This window comes from Panthera uncia, chromosome D4 (assembly GCF_023721935.1).
Source record: "Panthera uncia isolate 11264 chromosome D4, Puncia_PCG_1.0, whole genome shotgun sequence".
NCBI classification, from domain to species: domain Eukaryota; kingdom Metazoa; phylum Chordata; class Mammalia; order Carnivora; family Felidae; genus Panthera; species Panthera uncia.
Window position 1 is genome coordinate 16,251,537 of NC_064807.1, and position 24,772 is coordinate 16,276,308.

General features: G+C 40.2%; 1 protein-coding gene and 1 pseudogene across 2 annotated transcripts in view; one reads left to right on the forward strand and one right to left on the reverse strand.

The window, feature by feature from the left end:
* RORB (RAR related orphan receptor B) overlaps positions 1-24,772 on the forward strand; it is a 384,008-nt gene that overhangs the window by 288,095 nt on the left and 71,141 nt on the right. The gene's annotated exons all lie outside the window — the stretch shown is intronic.
* LOC125925221 (mediator of RNA polymerase II transcription subunit 6-like) lies at positions 22,537-23,709 on the reverse strand (annotated as a pseudogene).

The following is a 24,772-nucleotide window of genomic DNA, read 5'->3' on the forward strand; positions in this document are numbered from 1 at the left end:
TGCCCTTTTTATTGTATGCGGCTTCCCTATCACTGCCACGGATCATTCCACAAATCCAGTCCCCGAGAATATTCCTTTTTGGTGGATGGTAAAAACCAGCCTGAAGTCGCAAAGCCAGATTTGGGTACAGCCAAAGATCGGGATCCTCTTTCAGTTGGGTCTCTCTCAGCCACTTAAGGCTCTCTGTGACTCTTTTCTTTTTGACCCATGTGCAGCCCGGTCATCTTCCTATTCAGGAACACATCTATGAACCAAAAAAAAAAAATCCTTGGCTCAAAATGATGTTCACCCTGTCATGGGTTGGTACAAATTAGGACAGGCTGGAGAAAGAGAAGACTTTGGGTACAGGTAGCCTCTTGCTGGTACAATCATTGCTCCACCGGCTAAGCAGGGCATAACTCAGCTAAAGAGGTACTTTATTTTTTCTCTCCTAAACATGCCCGTTCTTCGTGTGCTGTTTAAGACTAAACGGTATAAAACGGGATTGACATTATGTAATTACATGCCTTTTATACTGTGCTAACTTAATTTGCTTTTCATTCTCAGGTATTTAAGAGATCATTATTTTCCCATCAGACTTCCCTGTCTGCCAATTATGGTGTGTCAGAGGGATGAGGTAGACCATTGTTCGGGAAGGTTTCAGGTAGACGTATCGAGAACAACAGCTTTGTGTCACTTTCCTTTGGTCAACGACAGAATTATTTTGCCAGTTTATTAGTTTATGTGGTACCTTCTGTGCATTATATGTTGTTGTTGTTTTTGGTTCTACTTACAAATAAAAATGGCACAGCCGTCATAAAAGTTCTAGTATTTACAACTAGGTACAAGCTGAGTCTCCAGTCTCTGGGAAGAGTAGGCAGATGGGAGATTCAGGAACTGGAGTTGTTTTGAGGGCACCTTACCCTCATGGCTGCACCTGCGTTACAAAGCATGCTGTGACGGGGCCCAGTGGTGCCGCCAGCTACGCTGTCCCTCTGTTTTGCCAGGTACAGTTCATCAGAAACCACATCCTAGTTCCATACAGCCTACGTCAGTCACATGATCAAATATGGCTCACATCCAGAGAAACATGGGAGTTAAGTTGGTTGAAGGAAGATGTGATGATCCGAACAAAAAATCCAAGCCACTTGTCTTCCTGTCCACTGTCATTTTTAGTAATAAGAGTCCTGGCACTGAGGTTTTTCCATCTAGTACCTGGAGACACAGCCATTTTCTTTTTCTCTCTGTCACTGTGGAAAATGCTTATACTTTGGAAGCCCAAGGAAACCACAGTAATTGCTCCAGAACTGTGGAAGGGGAAAGGGTCCAGGAGAAAGGTAGGGACATTTGTCAGCTCCAGAAAGCATTTTCTAGAAAAGAGAATGAACAAATAATAAAAAAAAGGTCACCATAAGCACAGCCAGATTGCCTGTACCATTAAAAAATTAATAGACTGTCCACTGTGATAACTCAAGAGCCAAAGAAAGAGAACAGCTTGTGCAATCATTAATTACAAAATATCATTATTGTGTCATAGCCTCCTTGTCAGAACTTGTAGTTCTACTTCTGACCTGGAAAAATAAGTCCCTAAGTCTTGAGCAAGCAGTGGGCTACAGGTTGTTTTGATTCCAGTAATCCTGGGTTTAGAACACACACCGGTTCAGTGAATCCACTTCATCTCTGTTCTAAAAGAGTAACCCTGGAGAAGGCAGGGCTGTTGCCTATCAGATTCCACCTCTGAGTTAACCCTTAACTCACTGCAGGTTTGGACCAATGACCCTGCACAGTCACTAAACCTCACGCCTGTAAGAGAGGCTCATTCGATAACCGCTAGCCAAACTCAGCTACCTAAATTTAGATTTAAGGTCATCAAAATTAAATAGAATTTAAAACCTAGTTCCTTACTGCACTAGCCCTGTTTCACGTGGCCAGTGGCCATGCGGCTGGTGCGTGTGATATCGGGCAGCGCAGAAAGTTCTATTGGACAGCACTGCAAATTGGAGGCTCTTGTTCTCTTGGCATCCCTCACCCCAAGAAAAGCCTTTAGACCTATCGTGGTAGTTTTCAAACTGGAGCATGAATCAGAATCACCTGGTGGGCAGGCTAAACTATAGATTGCTGGGTCCCACCCCCAGAATTTCTGTCACAGGAGGTCTAGGAGAGGTCCCTCAGATTTGCATTTCTGACAAGTTCTCAGGTGATGCAGATGCTGCTGTTCACTAGACCACACTTTGAGAACCACGCTCTCTATGAAGTAGGAGTGATACCAGCATAAGTACGGGGCTACGAATATCAGGCCTCGATTCTGTAACTGAAAGGAAGTATTATCTAAAGCTGGACTGTTCAAGACAGCGGCCGCTGGCCACACGTAGCTAGTGAGCACTAGAAACGTGCCCCTAAAAGTTAAAACTATTTAACTTTTATTTAATATAATTATAATTATGTATAATCATAATTTAAATATTAAAGCAGTGTAAAATATTTTTCCACTTATTTCAGCTATATTCTTTTGGCAGAACTATATTTAACTTAAACCGTTGAAAAATTTAACATCCACATTGAGATGGGTGTGTAAAATGCATATCAAATTTTGAAGATCTTGTATGGAAAAAGAAGGTAAAATATCTCATTAATAATGTGTGTATTGATTACATGCTGAAATGATAATATTCGGTACGTATTAGGTTAAATAAAACGTATTGGAATTAGTTTTAACTGTTTCTTGTTACTTTTTAATGTGGCTGCTAGAAAAGTTCTAAATTATGTATATTGTTTGCGTTACATTTCTATTGGACTGTGCTGATCTAGAATTTAACTTCACTCTCTTGGACTGTCAATTTACCAGCAATTATTTGGGGCCCTAGGTTGGAGGAGAGGAGTGGTATAATGATCTCCAAAAGGCCCTGTAACACTCTAAAAGTCTGTAATTCCTACAAGATGAACTGCCAGGAGATAATCTCTTTCCACTGCTTTTCTTCCAAACATTGTGCAAACCTGCCAAAGATTTCCCTTTCAAAGCCTTGACAGCTCACTGTCTATCTGCACTTCAGAGAAAGATGATTGAATCTCCTTAAGCCACAGAGGTCTACATGACAGGCCCACATTACCAATAACACATGCTTTTCTAACTGGGCTGCAATTCCTAAATACGTATCTTCGTAGCTAACTTAGAATGGGTTTGTTTCTACTGTGTATAGCAAAACACTGGGCTCCCAACTCCAAAAAGTCTTTCCATCAGACACAAAAATCCCAGGAATTGAAAGGCTAGCTATTATTCAATGACCACCAAGGTCAAAATTATGGAATTTGCTTCTACCACACACACATGAAATGTTTTTTAATGAAATCAATATGCCATGTTCATAGCAGCATTATTCACAATAATCAAAAGGCGGAAGTAACCCAAACAGCCACCTATAGATAAATGGATAAACAAAGTGTGTTATATGCATATAATAGAATATTATTCAGGCTTTAACTGGAAGGAAATTCTGACCATACACAGATCTTGAAGACATCATGTTAAGTGAACTATGTTGGTCATAAAAGAACAAAGGGTGTTTGATTCCACTTAGATAAGGAACCTAGAAGTAATCAGATTTATAGACAGAAAGAGTGGTGGTTTCCAGAGACTAGATGGAGGGAGGCATGGGGAGTTAGTGTACAGAGTTTCAGTCTGGGAAAACGAAAGACTTCTGGAGATGAATGCAGACGATGGATCCATAACAGGGTGAATATACTTAAAACATGTCTGTTATGTAATTTCTTCCACAATTAAAGGAAAAAGCTAAAACAACCTACTAAACTTATGAATGTTGTCACCTCTTTTCCTCCCCTGCCCCCAAAGATTGCAAAATCCTAGAGAATTGTTAATAATAATGGCAAAACTGACAATAATATTCATTCTGTAATTTCAGAGAACTTTAGCGTTTATAGAACTTTTATTCTTTCACTTGAAATAATAAATCATCGCCAGTGTGTTGTAAGTACTATAGCTACATTGAGAATTAAGGTTCAATGACATGTCCAGGGTCATAAGGGTGAGTTGTGGCAGGGCCGGGACTCTGTCTTCTAGCTACACCATATCTAACTTTCTTCTGGGGTCCTAATGGCTGCCCCGTGATCATCTCTGAGCCAGACCATGCCAAGCAAACGTCAAACATCCCAGAAATCCAAGCTATTTCAGAAACTACTGGTATGAAACTTCCCCAGACCAATTGAAGACAAGGACCAGCCGTAGACAAATTGTGAAGGGGTTGAATTTTTTCTTTCACAGATTTCTAATTTCCCCTCTTATCCTGCCATCTCCTGGCTGGCCTCATGTCATCTCCCAAGATAGCCAAACTTTGCCACTGCTTCATAAAGACTACTTTTCAATGATGACACTTGGGGAAGCTCTAGGCATATCCCTTGCCCCTTCTCCATTAAAGCTTATCCATCCCATGTATCCTTCACTTAGAGCTTTGCTGAGCTCCTGAGCCCCAATTAGTTCACATTCAGAAGAGCAGGGGCCCTTAGAGGTGGTTTCATTCTTAAAAGTAATTTCTTAGAGGGACGCCTGGGTGGCTCAGTCGGTTCAGCATCTGACTCTTGATTTTGGCTCAGGTAGTGATCTCACAGTTCATGGGCTCGAGCCCAGGATCAGGCTCTGCACTGGCAGCATCAGGCCTGCTTGGGATTCTCTCTCTGTCCCTCTCTCTCTGTCCTTCCCCCACTTGCTCGTGCTCCCTCTCAAAATAAATAAATTTTTAAAAAAGGAATTCCTTAGAGAGAGGAATATCTTCAACAAAGGAGTAACTGATCAAATGGGAAATTTCAGACACAGAGCAGGCCAGAAATGAGATATTTTCAGATTTGGGTGGTGTCCTTAATCAGATTATGGAAACTATCTGTAGGTGAAGGTTGTATTCATAATTAAGCTAAACCTCTCTATTCACCACTGAGATGCTTTGGCCATCTTCCCTAGGATGCAGAAACCTTCACAAAGTCCCTCATGAGGGCATTTCGTGTCCCTGAGATCACTAATGGGCCACCCAGACTGTCACTCATAGTCACCATTTCATCTGAACAACAGATGGTCCCAAACCTGTCATTTGGTGCAACATGAACTGAACCAACTCAAAGGTCTCCTGTTGGCTTTGGTATACTTTTCTGACTGAGATAGACTCAGATAAGAGATTCCAAAGATGAATTCCAGGACTAGAAACAGCAATAAATTAAAATCTTTGTTGAAGTACAATCCTATTTTATCAATCCTAATGTTTATCTTCTGCATTGTCCATCCAACAAAGAACTAAAATAGTGCAGATCTTACCAAAACCAAAAGAAACCTAAAGACTATTTCTACCTAGGGTTGACTTGACCAAATTTCTTTTTAAAATTATAATTTTCTTAGACTAATAGCTTTTGGTAATTTGCATTCCTCAAATACAAATTATACAAGAACCACAATTTTATGTTAAATGGTAGATAGAAGTGAATCTGGGGTAAATATGTTATCATATTATAACCTTGAGATATCAAGAGGCCATTTTTCACCTATTCCATTAGCAGTTTTGAAATAATTAATAATAATAATAATAATAATGTCAGAAAGAGTATATTTAGACAGGCATGCTCATAACATGCTCAGTGTTCAAAGAAACTTTAAAATAATTATGCCCTTTTTCTTAGCTGTTCCTTTTATGGGAATCTAAGAAAATAAAACAGAAATGTGCATTTTACTGTAGGGAAAAAAGTCTTAGAAACAACTTAGATACCACTTATGACAAAATTGAATGAATTAAGGCAAACCATTTAAAGAAGTACTACATAGCTCCTAAAATTAATGTTTATTTGAAACTATTTTCACAATTGTTTGGTTTTTAAGTTTTAATTGAATTTAATTCTGCATAGGGAATATTCAAATAATATATACACAGTATTTTAATGGTTCAAAAGATAGTCCATAAATGCCCCCCTCACCTCTAACCATCTCCCCAGAGACAAACAGTCTCTTATTTATCATATCAGAGTTATTTTATGCACATACAAGTTCTAACACATGTGAATAAAATATTTATTTTCCCTTGAGGACACTCATATTAAATTTGCGAAAAGAAATTATTACTCTAAGTATCTCAATTCTTACTATAAAGCTTCCTATGAGATTTCCAAAATGTTCATTGCAGAAAGACTTAATACTGTGTGGCATTGCTAGAAATCCTATTTGCCCACCTGTCTATAGGGACCTGTAATCAAGAGCAAAATAAGGAGTTGGAGTCATGTAGGCAGGGCACTTTCACTCCAAACTCTCAGCAACCTGTTATGGCTCAGTGGGTGAATGGGAGTGGATGAGTTTTCCTTTCTGTAAGCCTAGACTATAGCTACTAGAAGACTATATCTCTAGTATAAATGTGCAGATAAGCAACGTAACCCCCCCCCCAATCTTGGCACAAGCTATAGTGATAAGGAAGAACCACATTCTCCCCTTAGAAGCAAGACTGGACCTTGAACTTAGCTTAGCTCATGGCATAAGCTAGCCACCCAGCACCAACTCTTCCTGCTCTACATCACGCTGACCAGGGGTCCAGCTACATCAGTACAGTGCATCTAACTCCTGGCTGGCCTTTCGTCAAAGCCACCACCCTCACTGTACTTGCAGGAAACTGGAAACCTTAGAGAGCAACCCTACCCACTGTTCCTCCGGGCAGAATAAAATGTCTTCCACTGTGGCTTTTTTGCTGAAACTTTGTGCTTTTTCCTCAGATTAAAATCTTAAGATGTGAGGCACCTGGGTGGTTCAGTTAGTGAAGTGTCCAACTCTTGATTTCGGCTCAGGTCATGATCTCATAGTTCATGGGTTTGAGCCCCGCATCTGGCTCCGTGCTGATAGTGCAGAGCCTGCTTGGGATTCTCTCTCTCTCTGCCCCTCCCCTTCTCTCTCTCTCTCTCTCTCTCTCTCTCTCAAAATAAATGAAACATTAAAAGAATTAATAAAATAAAATCTTAAGATGTGGGGCATCTGGGTGGTTCAGTTGGTTGAGCAATCAACTCTTGATCTTGGCTCAGGTCATGATCCCAGGGTCATGGAATCAAGCCCTGTGTCGGGCTCCACACTGAGCATGGAGCCTCCTTAGGATTCTCAGTCTCTCTCTCTCTCTGCCCCTCCCCAACAAGCACACCAGCACACAGGCACGTGTACACACTATCTAAAACAAAAGTAAAATCAAATCAAATCTTAAGATGTAAATGAAATTTGTTATATAAACTGTTGGTTAAATTCCTGAACCCGGCACCTAATAAGCACTCAGGAATTTTCAAATGGATGAATTTTGTATTGTTTCAAAGAATATTTTTTAAAGATGTGTGCATGATGTCTTTTGGCACTGTGTATTATGTTATATAAAAACAGTGCAGGCGGAAGTTCTGGGGGCAAGGAAAGAAGTTGTGCTTGAGAAAGACGTGTTGCAGCATTTGGCTCTAACGATGACAGGATGTACAATGTGACCACAAGTGTGGGTCCGCCCTTCGCAGCTGACCTTGTTAACGGGCTCTTGTGTCCCTGAACTGTTTCATCTCTAGCCATCTTTGCACAGGGGTTAAAAATGGCTGACCCCAGAATGACATAGCTCCATTTTTGTCTGAAGAACTCCAGTGTCTGGGCAACAATTCCTCTCCCCATATCTGTTATTTAATACCTTTCCTTCTGCTTTGCCAAGAAATTATTCACTATGTAAATTGGTTTCATTTATAAATGGTGAACATTTTCAAATTCTAAAATGCACATAGAAATAAATGTACATAAAAATGTGCCATATAAAGTATTGTTATTTATGATAACTATTATTGCCGTTATAATTAGTGTAAGAATGATAGTGTTTATAATGTTCTCCCAAAATAACAAGCAACGTGGTAGCTGCATAACTAGAGAGTGTAAATGAGCACTGGCCTAGGCAATTAGTATGCATTTGATAAGAATTTATTGCTGAATTAATCATTAGGTGTAATTTTTCCTGTCATGGAATTAAAGGGAGTAAGAACTAGCTTGGGAGGTGAGGTCCCATCTGGGGGAGGAATGCGTGGTCAGTGGGACAGCTCTTCTTGATATACGATATGCCAAGTCATAGGAGTTTCGAGTAGTCAACCCCCAAACATATACGTCCCCCATGGGATAGGCATTTTTCATGCTTAGTAATGACCACCATATGCTGACCTCTTTCTGTGTGCCACGTATGGACCAGTTACCCTGCACCAGGATATCATTTTATTTTTCCAATAACCCTTTGAGGTAGGAGTTATCACACCAATTTGTTAGATGGGAACACCAAGAGACAGCGAGGTTGATCATCTTGACTAAGTATGCATCTCTTGAGTGGACTAGAACATGAGCACAGGTCCGGAGCCCATGCTGCAAACTAGTGTCTCTCAAAGTGTGATCCTCGAGTCACTGGGAGGGCCATGAATTCCTCAAGGCCAATCTCTAATTAAATATTACAAGCCCTTTTTATTTCCAGTTCTTAAAATAGGCAAATGACAGTTCCTCCGGTTCATTTTTACATTAGACTAGTAACTTACTTGGTGGATTACACGTTTTTATCATGTTGATTAACTGAAATTAACGTGTAATTGAGTAGCTTGTAGATGGCTCCAATTCATTATTCTGTGAGAAACTCAGCTTAACATATGACATTGTAAAGTTGCTACTTTACATATGTAAACCCACAGACAATTGGAAATCCTCTAGAAAGTGGGAGAGGGTGGCATAGGAGAACCGAGGTGTTGGCCTGGTCTAAGTGTGCTCCAACTTTACCATTATGCTAACATGGAAAGGGAGAGGGGAGAGTCAGTCCATTTGGGCTGCTATAACAAAGTATCATGACTTACTGGCTTAGAAACAACAGAAATTTGTTTCTCCCAGTGCTGGAAGCTGAAAATCTGGGACCAAGGTCAGATTCTGGTGAGGGCCCTCTTCGGGGTTGTAGACTTCTCATATCCTCACATGCTGGCTTGCTCTCTGCCCTCTTCTTATAAGGACACTAATCCTATTCACGAAGTTTCCACCCTCACAACCTCATTACCTCCTAAAGGCTGCACCTCCTAATACTATCATATTTGAGGTTAAGGTTTCAATATATGAATTTGGGGGAGACACAAATGTTCAGTCCATTGCAAAGAGTTTATTCCATTACATGTGGACAGAACAGAGTATGCTGGCATTATTTTCCTATACATGGAATGTGAGCTTAAGCTTAAAATGTTATTTTGTTGTTCACATATCCATATAATTTATATAGGATAAGATCCTTCAAAAAAAAAAAATCCCCATTGTTATTTTCAGAATAAATGATCTAGAATCTCAAATAAGGCAGGATGATGCATCCGGTACTGATTAGCTCTGTCTTAAGTCTCACATTGATTTGTTTTTTGAGTAAATGTTTGAATTCTTTCCTGTTTTAAGGTATCCTAACGATTTTATCTTTTCATACCCTAAGCTACATAAACTCTTCAGTGAGGCCATTTAGTCTTTTTTCAGAAAATCAGAATAAGCACTTTTCTGAAACATACCTAAGGCAGTTCCTTCTCCAACACATCACCCATCAACTGCCTTTAGCAAACAAAAGATAATTTTCAGATTCCAAGCATTCACTATTCTTGGACCCATTAGCTGTAAGGGCAGGGGCAAATTGGGTTATTCACCCTATGAGGGTTTCTGTCACAGAGTCAAAGATATGTATTGTCCTTTATTTATTGAAATGTTCCTGCAGCATTCATGCCCTACTCATCTGAAAGATTCTTTAGCCGATGGGATACAGTTTTTAATTTTCAGCCATAAAACAATAATTCAGTGTTTCTTCCTGCAGATCAGCCAGTTATTTTTTGTTACTAAATGTAATGGTGTTAACTAGCAATTATTTCTACTTGGTGATTTTATCTCAGCCGCCCCCCCCCCCAAAATTGCCTAAATAGGGTAAGAAAAGAAGTCTTTAAGTCTTTGATATGACATTTATCACTAAAAATTCCCCAGGCTTTTGTTGACCTCCAAAACAGCAATATTTTGATAATGCTTTTCAAGCAGTTTGAAAAGAACTTTAATTTACCACTTAATAGTGCTTAAGACAGCGACTTGAACACCTAATAAGTATTAAGGACAACAAACAAAATATAAAAAAAGTGTCAGGGCAGTGTTACTACATTGGCTAAATTGTATCCCCCCCCCCACACACACACACATTATTTTACCCTTTGTTGTGGCAAAATAGAGTAAGCCTCCCAATTGTATGCAGTAACCCTTTAATCCTAGGAAGCAAAGGGAGAGATGAACTTAAGCATGCATTGTTCTTTGTTCCCCTTTCTTTCTTCAGGGGGACTAGAGTTTAAATCTTTCTTTGAGTTCTGAAGTAACATCCCCCATGAAGTGTAGTAAAGATACTTAATGATACTAAGTAAAAATAGTAGTGACAAAAATGCCACCCCCGCTTCACATCATGATTAAAATGTAGAAAGAGAAGATAAAGTCACAATTCGTTTCTCATCCAGACACACAGATTTATAATAGGTAATCATATTTCATGAGGGCTAGGAGGATCCCAGGTCAACTTTAGAACGAAAAACTTACAGCACTATGGGTTAGTAAAACTTTCTATGGGCCAGCAGTGTCTGCAAGAGAAACATTTTGTGGAATTTTAACCTCAGCAGTGGTGACGTGTTCCATTTTTCACAGTGTGGTCACGCTATCCACCATGGCAAGCACTAATCTGCACCCAGCAAGGAAATAACCCAGTGTCAGTCTGCTCCTTAAAAATAAAGAGGGAAAGGCTTGCGTAATATGCAACTTGTGCTTCTTTGCTGGAATCATCTAGGTCTGCTGAAACCCCCAGAGCTGGTAACAGGCCTTCAGGACTCACTCAAATAGAAGGAACAAGCGATGCTTAATACTTAACAGTAAAAAAAAAATCTGTCTTCATTGTGGTGCTTCTAAATATCACTCACCTTTGAGAACAAGTCTGTATACCTTGCGTATATGATTTAGAGCATGGGCAACACAGAAATGGATTCACCATTATTAAATGTGGACTACAAGCCACTGTCCTCAGATTTTAGCAGTCATTAAAATCAGTCAGCGGGCTTCTTAAAACACAGAGTGGTATAATGTTCACTCCTGGAGTTTCTGGACCACACCTCAGTAGATCCTGGGTGGTCCAAAGAATGTGCACTCTAACAAGTACAGAGGAATGGGAGGCAATACTGGGGCTACTCCTCTGTGGATCGCATTTTGAGACCACCACTATAAGGTTCTATTTCTTAGCCCCACTGCGACCCGGTCTCTTTCCCAGCCACTTGAGGGTACTCACGGTACTTCCTAGAGTTGTGACAATGCATAAGATAATGCAGCTGAAGCTCTTTAACACAGTGCCTACAACACACTAAGTTCTCAGTCTCTGCTAGCTGAGACCCTTTAGTTCTATAGGCCCTGGAGGGGGATTCTGCACATGAAAACAGTGAATGGCTTCATATATTTGCCTTTAAAACAAACAAACAAAAATATTTTAAGTCATCTCTGCACCCAATGTGGTGCTCGAACTCACGACACTGAGATCAAGAGTTGCATACTCCACCAACTGAGCCAGCCAGGCGCCCCATATACTTACTTGCCTTTGATCAGGCCTCTGGATTTCCTGCTTTGAACTTTAGATCAGAGTGAATTCCTGCTTTCACTTTTGAGTTACAGAGGAAAGATTTTGTTCTTCAAGGATGCTAAATCTACATTTAGTTTACCGACATGTGATTTGTTTGTGTTTTACATACTCCATTTGTTTCTTATTCTGTTCAGTAAAAATATTCACGATGTTGGTTGGCCATGACATGTGTAAGAGGTCCCAGGAGGAGTGAAGGAAAACAACCGTACACAGTTCTATCTTGCAAGGTACTTTAGGGACAGATTCCTTTCTCCTAATGCAAACGTGGACTGCACACAGAGATAATGCCACCATTCTTGGACTCTGCATTTTTAAGTGAATTTGCTGTATCTGGTTGAAAAGTTGCCTCTTGGCTAATATGTTCCTTAGAAGATACAAGATGAGAAACTCAACTCCTTTGCTGATTTTGGAGCAAAACTGAGTTGGCTTAGCCCTAATGAACGTACCTGAATTCTGGATTCAAGATTGCCTGGTTCTCATGTAAATGTAAATTAGGGTATGTTGTTGGTGCCTTTATACAGAAAGAAAAAAAAGTAGAATCTAAGCCATAGCAATAAGTGACAGAGCCTAGATACGTAGGGTGAAAAATCACTGATGTTTATAATGTTATTTTTCCTGATTACTGCAATGAAAGAAGACCAGGCTCTTAAGAAGTAAGAATGGTTTTGCTAGAAAATTCGGGGCTGGTATGGATGAAGCCCACGCAAGAATATCCAATAATGCAGGTCCGAGGTACAGCAGTTTGTAGCCCTGTGTCCTGGGTTAAGCCCTCAAAGCTCATCTGGTATGGAACCTGGTCTGGATCACCCAGCTGAAGAACCAAGCGGCACTTGGAGATCTTGGAAGGCAGGAGGTTTATTTTACACAGGCGGGCTCAGAGATCACTCTCCAGAGGTCTGAGCACTGAGCATAAGCAGAGGGAACAATTTATAGTCTGTTACTTCCACATCCCGCATTAGCAGTAAGCACGGCAAGAAGGGTGGAAAGAAGAACGCACAAGGGGAGCCTTTGGTTGGGGACTGGAATTTCCCTATCAGTCCTGTCAGCCATCTTATAACAGATTTTTCTCTATCACATCCACTGATGCAAGTCCAGCAACATGCAAAATTACTACTGTCTCTCATGGCACCAGGTAATGTTAGTCTCCATCATATACAGGCTTGCAGAGGAGCTTATCTGAAGTCAACTTCCAAGTTAAGATACCTTGGAAGACCTTCTAATGGTATCAATCTTTTTGCATCTTTTTAAGAATGGTGTCTCCTCCACTCGGGAGAATGACTTTCAGACTGGAAGGAGGCACAAGAGTCGTTAAGGCAGAGTTGAAGTTTACCAGTGAATAGAGGGCTGTGAGGGCGAAGTTTGCTACTTTAAGTAAGGACAAGTCTCCAGATGAATGCTATATTGGAGATTGCAGATTGTTTCTTCTTTCGTGGTAATCTTTGAGATTCCTGGCAAACTAAAATCTTCCCGAAGATTAGAAATAACTAAAATGCCCCACATTCAGAAACAGGCAGAGAAAGATGAATTACATATAGGCAAGTATTTATACCATATGTGTATACAGATATGGATATGTGTTATGTCTATACATATATATGCATATATACACATATGCACTAAAGACCCTCAATAGCAAAACCTTAGAACAAATTACTAACTAGAGCCATAGGACCAGGGAGGTAAAGTTGTATCACCAGCACTCATCTTGAGACACCAGAAATTAAGTTATGGCAAACTAACCCCAAACACTTTTTTTCTTTTAATGTATATTTTTGAGAGAGAGAGCGAGAGAGACAGAGCGTGAGTCGGGGAGGGGCAGAGAGAGAGGGAGACACAGAATCTAAAGCAGGCTCCAGGCTCTGAGCTGTCAGCACAGAGCCCTGTGCGGGGCTCGAACTTGTGAACAGTGAGATCGTGACCTGAGCCGAAGTCTGAAACTCAACAGACTGAGCCACCCAGGCACCCCCTGCCAAGCACTTTTTGATAGAGCTTTTATAACTTTATAATACGATAAGACCAACAGAACAACAGAGGCATCGTATTTTCATTTCAGCAAGGCTTGTGGGCATACTACATGTGGGCTTTAGGAAATCATCATTGATTGATCAGCAGGAGAATGCAATAGTGAAACCGGATGTCTTGCAAAGTGCTGAACCTCCCATCATTGACCGTAACCAAACAGATGCTACATGAGAACAAGGGAAATCTCTTGGCCCTCCTGCAAAGTACAGTTACATACTTGGAATGCATAAGGGAAGCTATTTAACTCAGTTATCAAATATCGGATGCATTCAACAATCATGGATTTGCTAAATGAACAAATACCAAATTTAAGAAGTTAGGTCTCCGCCATTTCCAATGTTCAGGTCTCAACTCCTAAATGGCTTGGATTTAAGCCATTTATCAAAAATATCAATATCAAAAATATTAAAAGCAAAACAATGGAAATAAAAAGATCAGTGGTTGCTTGGGGAAGCGACAGGGGAAGGTGAATAGGCAGAACACACAAGATTTTTGGACAGTGAAATTACATGCTATTAGGACAGTATGCTATTATAGATATGTCATTGTACATTTGTCCAAACCTATAGAATGTACAACACCAAGAGTGAACCCTAATGTAAATTATGGACTTTGGGTGATTATGATGTGTCATTGTAAGCTCATCCTTGTTAAAAAAAAAAAAAAATGTACCTTTCTGGTGAGGGATGTTGATAATGGGGGAGGTTATGCGCATTGGTGAGCAGTAGGTGTGTGGAAAATCTTTCTTTCAAATTTATTGTAAGCCTAATACTGATCTAAAAAATAAAATCTTTTATAAAATATTCAGCATTTTTTATGCAAATTAAAAATTACTTGGGGCGCCTCGGTGGCTCAGTCGGTTAAGCGTCCGACTTTGGCTCAGGTCATGATCTCATGGTTTGTGAATTCGAGCCCCACATCTGTGCTGACAGCTCAGAGCCTGGAGCCTGCTTTCTCAAGGCAGTGTCTCCCTCTCTCTCTACCCCTGCCCCACTCATGCTCTATCTTTCTCTCTCTCTCTCTCTCAAAAGTAAATAAACATTAAAAAAAATTTTTTTAATGAGTAGTTCCAAAAGGATAGAAACCACCCCGCTCGGATTCTGATATGCTTTCACTCTTCTCTCTGTCTTCTACACCAGCTGCAGACCCCAGGACGTATATGAGTATTTAGTCATTCTGATTCATTACACAGGGAATAAATTGATGAATGGATACACAACTTGCATGTAAAGACTTTAGGAAAAGAGTTCTCCCGGTATTTTGGAATCAAAATAAGACTATCGAGATATATATATATATATATATATGCGCTATATATACATATATAACACATACATATGCTATATATACATATATAACATAACATCTACACACACATATGCATAAATGATAGCTGACATTTATTAAATATGTACTATCTTAGTCTATTCAAGCTATGATAGCAAAATACTATAGACTGGGTGGCTCATAAACAGCGAATTTCTCCCAGCTCTAGAGGCTGGAAGTCTGAGATCAGGATGCTGGCGTGGTTGGGTCTGGTGAGAGCTCTCATTCAGGCTGCAGACTGCTGACTTCTCATTGTCTCCTCACAATGTGAAAAGAGAGCAAGAGAGCTCTCCAGAGACCTTTTAGAAAGGCACTAATACCGTTCATGCGGGTTCTACCTCATGACCTCATGAGTGGAGACCTTCCCAAAGTCCCCACTTCTTAATACCTTCACATTGGGAGTTAGGATCTCAGCATCAGAGTTTGAGGGGACATAAACATTCAGTCTGTAACGTCTACCATGCTCTAGATACTGTTCTCAGGGCTTTAGATGCATTTTCTCTTTTATCTTTCGAACGCACAACACAACTCTATGAGGGGAGTATTATTACCTCCATTTCAGAAGAAGGGAAACTGAGGCACAAAGGAGTTGTAGCTTGCTCTAATCATACAGCTGTTACATAGTAAAGCCTGGATTTGTATCCAGACGCGGAAACTCTGGAACCAGAGTTGTCACTATTTCATCCCCCCAGGGGATGCTTGGCAATACTTGGATGTCGCTTTGGTTGTCACAACCGAGGAATGATACTGGCATCTAGAGGACAGACAGATAGAGGCCAGAGATAAATACAATTCACAGAAAACCTGCCCAGAAAAAAAGAATTGTCCAGCCTAAAAATGTCAGTAACGGCAAGGTGGGGAACCCTGGTCTAGAACCTACATTTTAGCATTTCCCTGTACTTCTCTACCATAGAATTAGGGTGAAATCATGGAAATAATGAATATGACATCTGACTTTCCTCATGATTCATTCTTACCTGCATTTAATCTCACACCTCTTTTAATATTGATTTTAATATATAACAACAGTATATTACATTGTATATCAGAATCATCTTGTCATCCTCTGTGAAATTAAAATAAAAATACCTGGCCTCACTTTCAGAAATTCTTACTGAATTAATCTGCAGTGAGTCTCTTGGGAATCAGATATATTTTCTTAAGGTCTCCAAGTGATTTTAACGTGCAGCTAAGTTTTGAGACATTTGTAAAAGCAGAGAGCGGAGGTTTTTAAAGTACAAACGACTTTCTATTCTCCACTGAGGTAATATCAGAGTAACGTCCCAGAGGAACTGAGTGCTTATTTTGTGCTTAGGACTGTGCTGAGTACTTCACAGGAATTAGCTCACTTTAAATTCTTCAACACTTCCATCAGGTAGGTGTTCTAATGGCCATTTTACAAATGATAGAACTGAGGTGTCAGGAGATTAAAGAACTTGTCCAAACCACACGACCAGAATGTGACAGAGCTGTGAATTAACTCCAGCTCTTCCTGATTGAAAAACCCATGCTGTAAACCAGTGGCTCTGTGCTTCAGAACCACCTGGAGGGTTGTGAAAGTACCTGGACACCCCTGTCGCGCCCCCCAAGAGTTTCTGATTCCGTAGGTCTGGACTGGGTCCAAGAATTCGCATTTCTAACAAATTCCCAGGTGCTGCTACTGACCCTGCTGGTCTGGGGACCTGTACTTTGAGAACCCCAACGCCAAAGAGGAAGTGTTTCCTATGAAATCAAGCTATTTCATTCTCTTTTTGTAATGTTTATTTGTTTACTTCTGGGAGAGAGAGAGAGAGAGTGCATGCATGCACGTGGGGGAGGGGCAGAGAGAGAGGGAGACAAAGAATCCCAATCCAACAGCACAGAACCGGACACGGGGCTCAATACTACAAACCATGAGATTATGACCTGAGCCAAAACCAAGAGTCAGAAGCTCAACCGACTGAGCCACCCAGGCGCCCCAAGCCATTTCTCTGTTATGACATTTCTTTTGTTTAAGAAGCTTCTTCTCTCATGTTCCTCCCTGAATTTGGGGAATTGTTGTTTGTTTGTCTGTCTGTTTGTTTGTTTTTTAAGAGCTTTTCTGTCCCTCTAGCTTAATGACTTGTGATACCAGAGACAGTCTAAGTACCACGCTGGTGTGAGAAGTATATAAGAGCCTCTGCCTACAGCAGAGTGGGGTCGAGGGAGAGTCATCCAGGAGGAGAGGTCAACTAATGATAATACTTCTAACCAGAGAAAAAGCAATCCACCAACAGGACAGAGGAAAGACCTAAGCCAGTGGGACAACAGTTCAAAGAGGCAATTAGATGATTCACAAAGGGGAGGAAGGAGAGTCATAGATGAAGGGAAAAGAGGAAATCAAGAGAGGTTATTTTTTCCAACCTTGTTCCTACACTAAGAACCAATTACAAATTAAGATTAAATAAAGAACACAAAGAGGCAAAATTTTTTTTTCTTAACCTTCTCTTATTTCCACTAAGGAGCAGCAAGCCAGTAAGCCCCAAAGATCCAATAGCCAGAAAAGTGAAACTTGAGGTAAAGGAAATGGTGGGAGCAGAGAGGCAGTGAGACTTGTGTATGATCCCCCAGTGATGCAGTCAATCAGTAGGCATATACTCACCCACTGATGGGCTCCATACATTTATTGAATCCCTACGCTAGACACTGGGAAACACAGAGAGTGCTTATCCCTAAGGAGCTTATAGTCAAGGTTAAACGTAAGCATCTGAGAAGGATTAATGAAGAATACCAGGACCAATGAGTGGTAGATACATAGGGTCCCGGGGTAATCATGGTGGTTGGAGTGGTCAGTGATCTTGTAGGTAGGTGTTGTGATCTTATTTTAGAGATATGCAAACGGAAGCACAGAAAACGTTAAGTAACCTACCCAAGAATTTAAAACCGGATGTCCTAATTCAAAGTCCAAGGTTTTCCCAAAACTTATCTAATCATTGCCAATACATGAGCGCTTACTACAATAGCTCCCCAGGCTCCTCAGAAGATTCTGACTCAGTGGCTGGTGGGCGTCAGGAATCTGTACATGTGACATGCGTCTGTGGTGATTCTGAGAATCATTCCAGGGGTCTTTAGACCTGGCTGCCCATTAGAATCACTTTGGAATTGTTCAAAAACTCCAGATGGCCACACGAAACAAATCAATGGAAGAAGGTAAGAGAGAAATCCCTGGACATCAGTATTTTTAAATTCTCCAGATTATTCCAATGGGCATCCGAAGCTGAGAACCACTGGGCTCAGCTCCACCATGCTGACAATAATACCGAGTGGGTTTGCACAGCCTCCTCTGTCTGACCACCTCACCATTCCTTGCCTTACTTCCCTTTGAAAAGCAGTTTCGGGGCACCTGGGTGGCTCAGTTGGCTAAGCGTCTGACTCTTGATTTTGGCTCAGGTTATGATCTTATGGTTTGTGAGACAGCGCCCCACATCGGGGTCTACACGGACAGTGTAGAACCTGCTTGGGATTCTCTCTCTCCCCCTCTCTCCCTCTGCCCCTCCCTGGCTCTCTCTCACGCTCTCTCTCTCAAATAAATAAACTTTAAAAAAAAAAGGAAAACAGTTTCTACTGCAGGCCAGGAAAAAACAGAGATGTTTAAGAGAAGAGAGGAATAGTAGGGAAGATCAAGAAACCATTTGTGACAAATGATTAGTGAAAAGAAAATAAGAACTGTCCCAGGTGGTAGGAAAGAAAAAGGTGAAGAGAAAGGTTTGAGATTCATCACTGAATCAATCTGGTAACTCTAAGCAAAGGTTAAATAACGCTACTGCTCAGGAGCATTTTGCTCTCACATAAAGATCATGCTCTTTTCTATGGAAGTTAACGCAATTTTTACATAGTAATGTATTTATCCTTCCTGGTGACAAGGGTTGAGGGTCAAGAAATTTCTGTCTAGGTGACTTTGTCATTCTTATTTTACAAGTGGGAGCTCTGGGGCATGCTGGGAGAATGAAGTCACTTTAGACCTCAGGGTTGAGGTTGGTGACCCACCTAGTGTTAAGTCCTCAGACCGGGTTCCCAGGCTCTGTTGCCACAGACATGCGGTAAGGCATGCGTGTTTTCTTTCTAATATGCTCTTCTAAAATCTCGTGCTGTATTCATTGCTCCATAGACAACTATGATCCGGCATTTAGAAGAACAGGACCACGGTAATACCTTCACACCATCCTTCATCCCTGGACCTCAACAGAGGGTCTAGAATCATTGGAGCAAAGTAATTCTGAAGGAAAATTGCATTTTACTTTTATAATCACAGAGACGACCCTTGTTTACATGGCACATGCCTATTGGATCTGTTTCCAAAGGGATGAGAACAAAGAAGAATTTAAGTGCAGAATAAATATATATAAATAATATATTTCCATACAATTCCGGGGGGCAGCTGGATAATGTTTTTAAACTGCTGACTGTGATTTAGCAAATGCTGCATTCTTTTGTGAATAAGTGCTATCAAAAGAAAAAGCCAATATCCTCCCTCCTGCCTTCCTTGCCTGGGCAGCCCTTCACCCTTACTTAATGAAATGGAACAGTTGATGCCTTTAACTCCCTCTTTCATTTAATCTCATTAATGCAGTCTGTTGGGATTCTAGTTGTGGAGTAACACTGGGGCAGCCGTCAGACCTCCAGGGAAAAGTGCAATATTTCTCAGTTAGACTTTTAATTGCTAACGTCAAAATGTGTGAGAACGAGCTCAAAACTAAAGCTGACGCCACTGGTGAGTTTTCCGTTTTCTTCTCTCTTCTGACCCTTAGCTGTATGAACTATCCTTCAGGTAAAACAGTAAGCGTTTGTAAGCTCTCAGCAAAATAAATTGAGGTCTAGGTGTGGGAACAATAAAATATTTTCTGACTTGCAAATGTATATAATAAATAAGCCACTCAGGCTTTATTTTACACTGGAGAACATATTTATAAGTATCATCATACCCTGTAGTGAATTACCAAATGCATGAGTTTTGAGAATGAATTCAGGTAGTCACCAGCCACATTACACGAGCTTGAGGTTAACTCTATGAACATCCTTGTCACAATTTTGTAGCTCTGATTTTAGTCATTGGCATTATCATTATTATGATCATTTCACTTTTCTGACTTGTTAAATATTCAGTTCATAAATATATTATACCACACAGTTCCTCCTATGTAAAAGATCTAGTTTCAAAAAAGAAAGAAACAAAGAAAGAAACAAACAAAGAAAGAAAGAAAGGAAGGAAGGAAGAAAGAAAGAAAAAAGAAAAGAAAAAAGAAAAGAAAAGAAAAGAGAAAAGAAAAGAAAAGAAAAAATCTATTTGGTTGAATGATTATTAACAATCAGGTGAATCCTATTTGAGTTTTTCTGCTAAATTTTTTACAAATTAGTACCTAGTTCCCTAAATGCACATTATCTCATAACATAGAAAGGTTTTGAGCCTTTGTTCTAAAAATATTTCAGGGCAATATGACATATGATTTTTTGCCATTTTTTGGCTAGTACTAAGTAGCAATGAACAACAGTTGAAAATATTAAAATGTAAATTAACATAATTGTTAGGTTCAAATAATACAAAACTAACGATTATTCAAAAAAAGTTACTAATCAAACTAAAACTCCCCCAAATGTTCATAAACTCGGAATTACATCTTTGCACAATGCTTCGAGCCTCCCGTTGCTTGTAATTTTAGACAAGAATGGATATTATTTCCATGCAATTATTCGCTGATTTCACAATGTATGTATTTGACGACTGTATCAGTGAAATAAGCCATTAACAGCAGATTGCAGTTGTGACATCAATGGAGTCTTTAAACAACTATTTATCCTCACTACTGACAGATTTACTCAGGTTATTGTTGCTATTGTTGTTTAGAAATTAATAACACTGGACGTATTAACGTCTATGCACTTAATCCTCTTTGGGTCTGAATTACAATTAGCAGAGGCTGACAGGTAAACATAAATGTTCCTTTCTCTCCTGATTTGGTGGGGTGGAAGGAAAAACAGGAATTTTCCCTCTGTTATAAAATTACAGAAAACAGGTTTTGATTTTAAGAGCATGTGCACACACACACAACTCATTTTTTTAAACGAATTATATGAGTCAATGTGTGTTTACGTATTGCAAAGAGAAACAAATATTTTACTTTCCTTTTAAATTTTAGTGCAATCAAAAGGAATATCCTAAATTGAAACCGCAGCTCTTGTAAAGTCACTGTCGTAGAATACTTAGTACTGTGCTTAGCAGTTTCTGATTTTCACTAGTCTTTTTCCTCCGTTATTTCCCCCCAAAATAAGTATCTCCGAAGTAACTCAAACCTCTAAAGAAATGACAAAAAAAAAAAAAAAAAAAACACTTTACTTTTTCCTACCAATTCAGTCCACGGGTAGCCTCAAAGGGCCTTTGGTAGAAACTAATGTATAGGAAACACAGCCACAAACATCTCCATGCAAATGTTACCATACACTGTCAAACAATGATTATGCATTTTCGGCTTGTAGCAAAAAAAAGAAACTTGGTAAAGTGTGTTTTGAAAATGACGATATTTGTTCTTAGTACTTGGTTACCGTTGGTCCTACAATTCTTTCCCCAGCTTACATAAACACTGAGTAAAGCTGGGACGGATTACGTGCAGCATGCTGGATCTGATGAGCTCAAAAATAAGATAGCTTGGGTCCTATAATGTTTAGGATTATGCTGGTAATCTCTTTAGGGAAAGTGTGCAATATCAGCAGAACAGACACTTTGGTCTTCGAGGGAGCTGTGCACTCATAATTCTCCATTTGTTGAGTGGCTGAGCCTTTGCCTACATTGATACGGGACCTTTGTGATATTTCGCACAGGGTGAAATTACAAGACAGAGCATTGAGGGTGACATCCTGAGTTATCATTTGACCCCTGAAATAATTTCTGGTGCTGCGTGAAGGTGAGAACACCTTCCTTTAAAATCTACGTGCCTCATTTTTCGAAAAAGGCCATTTATGTAAGGATGAACTAAACCTATACATGCCTTTGCTAGAACATGAAATGATATAATAATGTAATTCTCAATGCAGAAACCTGCCATATGTTTTGCTCCTGTAGCATTATCTGCTTTAAAAATAAAATCAGGGGCACCTGGGTAGCTCAGTCGGTTAAGCATCTGACTCTTGGTTTGGGCTCAGGTCATGATCTCACAGTTCGTGGCTTCGAGCCCTGCATTGGACTCTGCACTGACAGTGTGGAACCTGCTCAGGATTCTCTCTCTCTCCCTTTCTCTCCCTTTCTCTCCCTCTCTCTCTCTCTCTCCCACTCTCTGCCCCTCCCCCACTTGCATGTGCACTTTCTCTCTCTCTTTCTCAAAATAAATAAATAAACTTTAAAAATAAAATGGAAGCTCTTGCAGATGATCCAAAACATGAGTGCCTAAAATCTGAGGTGTTTTTTTTTTATGTATACAAATACTTTTATTTTGTTTTTAGATGTATATATAGCAGTATACATTTGAGTAAGAGGCTGCTCAAGTCTAGTAGGAGAAAGGTTACAAAAGATACATAAAAAATAGTCATATCAAAAGCATGAGGATCCTTACATCCTTCTTAAAGAACAAGCACATTCTATACAAATGGAAGGGTCGTGACAAAGAACTTTAAAGTTCAAGAGCCTGTCATGGTAATGAGGTGCCAATAATGGACAAGAGGAGTCTTGCGGGCTTCTCTCTGACCAGTGCTCACTGAAGCCTCATTCGTTTTTCCGGGGGGCCTTTCGTGCTCGCTGTCTGTTGGACGTTCTTCGCGGTCTCCTTTTCCTCAGATTTAATAGTCTCTGGTATAGGTTCTGCCTCTTTCTTTGTCTGACCCACTGGGACAGGCTTTTCTCCAGACTTTTGCTACCCAAATTTGGGTGGAAATTTCTTTTTTTTTTTTTTTTTTTAACATTTATTTATTTTTGAGACAGAGAGAGACAGAGCATGAACGGGGGAGGGTCAGAGAGAGGGGGAGACACAGAATCAGAAGCAGGCTCCAGGCTCTGAGCTGTCAGCACAGAGCCCGACGCGGGGCTCGAACCCACAGACTGTGAGATCATGACCTGAGCCGAAGTCAGCCGCTTAACCGACTGAGCCACCCAGGTGCCCCGGAAATTTCTGCCTGAGGTCCAGGAGCAAAGCATCCACACGTTGTGTCTGAAAAATAGAGCTTGGTTCTTCTTTCCTTTTGGCTTTAGGTTTGACTTTATCTTGCTCTTCACGATCTTTGAAGTGCCACCAATAACCTGGGAAGGATAGTATCGACAGTGTGACATAGATAAATGTCACATGATTATGTGTCACATGATAAATGTCAATGATAAAAAAGAATGGGCTCTTGAGCGTGCAGAAGGATGTATTCCACTCCAACCATTTGATTTAATGTAAGCCTCTGCATTTTGACCACTTCATTGTTACATGTCCTGTCGTAGAAAGGATTACTTCTTTCTGAAATGTAATCCGGGACATATCCACAGTTCAAAATGGGGATCCAGGAACAGTCAACCCAAGAGATTCCCAGCAGCTTATCTTGGATATCCACGGCTGCCATAATTCCAAAAGCGCTCGCCTAAAATCTGAGTTCTTATAGTACAGTCACCGATGCCATTATACGTCGTCCAAAGTGTCCTCCCATAAGTGAAAACTCCCTAATGTCCTTTTGGAGTGTCTCTTCATACAAATTTTTCCCTAAACCACCCCTCTGATGGCAAAGAAAGTCTTTGAAGTAACTGTTCCTTTTCCATTTCATTCTGTCTCTCTCTCCTCTGTCTCTCTGACACGTAAAACAGATGTAAATATCTCATCTACGTTCTAAAGCTTGCTTATATAATCATTTTCTGCATCAGTGGCTGAGAGAATATGAAAAAAACAGATATGCTTATAAATATGAAAGGGTGGCAAATAATACCACTGTTTAGTTTTTGGTCATCCAAGCAAATTATAGGACATTATGAGCCAGTTAAATAACACTATTACATTAGGGGAAAAAATGTTAGTATGGTGCTAACATTCTGATAATATGTGGACATTGTCTTCATATGGGACAGTAATCCACCCAAATATCTTATGAGAGGATGGCATGCCATTTTTATTTTACAAGGTTTCCCTTTTCCAGAGCAAAGGCATTGATACTGGATTCTGATCACTGCATTTTAGAATATAACTTAGTTCTTCTCCCCGTGGTCCTGCCTTGTCTCTTTTTTTTAAACATATTTCAAGAGATTTAGTCTTTATTTTCCACCAAGCAGAGAGAGACAGATTTTTCTTGGTTTTGAACTCTCTGAACAGGTGCTGAGAACTTCAGGAATGGTCTCTACTGCTTCTACCAATGAAGAAAATGAGAAGTAGTATTATGTGCTTTCCATCCCGAACTTGAGTCACTTGGGATTTTCTTGGGGTGTGTGTGTGTGTGTGTGTGTGTGTGTGTGTGTTTAGTGTTCCTGTTCCAACCTTTGAATTTTCAGATATATAATTTAATGTCTTTATTTTCATATTTATCACCTATGTCCCAGCTAACTGGCCTTTCCAAGTATTCTTGAAAAGAAAGTATACATGGGGCACCTGAGTGGCTCAGTCGGTTAAGCGTCCAACTTCACCTCAGGTCATGATCTCGCGGTTCGTGGGTTCGAGGCCCACGTCAGGCTCTGTGCTGACAGCTCAGAGCCTGGACCCTGTTTCACATTCTGTGTCTCCCTCTCTCTGCCCCTCCCCTGCTCATGCTCTGTCTCTCTGTTTCAAAAATAAATAAAACATTAAGAAAGTAGTATATAAACC